This window comes from Octopus bimaculoides, chromosome 6 (assembly GCF_001194135.2).
Source record: "Octopus bimaculoides isolate UCB-OBI-ISO-001 chromosome 6, ASM119413v2, whole genome shotgun sequence".
NCBI classification, from domain to species: domain Eukaryota; kingdom Metazoa; phylum Mollusca; class Cephalopoda; order Octopoda; family Octopodidae; genus Octopus; species Octopus bimaculoides.
Window position 1 is genome coordinate 53,062,557 of NC_068986.1, and position 694 is coordinate 53,063,250.

Below are 694 nucleotides of genomic sequence, written 5' to 3' on the forward strand. Positions count from 1 at the left end.
AATAAGTGCTCCGCCCTCCCATTGCAGAGATAGGCGGAGTAAGTTGTTGAATTAAAATCAAGTTAGGTTGGTTTCAGCTATTATCGACCCAGGCCATGACTAACATAATAGCACCACCTGGAGAGGTCTTTTAAGTAATGTTTGAGACACCATTAACCACTCGAGCAAAGAGTTGCTGTTGGCTGAGACGTATCTTTGGTTGTTTATGAAGGTTCTCATACAGCCCTTCAGATGTTGTTAATGCCTTCGAGTGAGGGTGCTGCTGAAGGTGGTATTTTTGGAGATGGATCTTTTCGTCTACTTTTTTTTATTCTCCTGGTAATTGCGTTTTTCTCTTTTGGAATCTTGCATTTACTCTTATTCACGAGTCGTATTATACTGTCTCCTCTTTTCTCTTTAAAGTATAATAAATATGTATTCTACAAAAGTATCGAATAATTCTTCAGTTTAGCGTTAAATTGCTTTTATTATAACACAACATAAAAACCTATGATATATATTATCGGCTACACATAGTCGATTTATGTGCCCATTCTTGTTTGCCGGTAGGGTGCGGGAAAGCACGGTGAGGATGACACTCCCAAAGCACCGGTGAACAAGCAAAGCACATACATTGAATATGTGTAGTCGATAATGTTTACAGTACTAGCGCTGCTTGTATTTCATATTTGAATAAGTATATATATATATATAT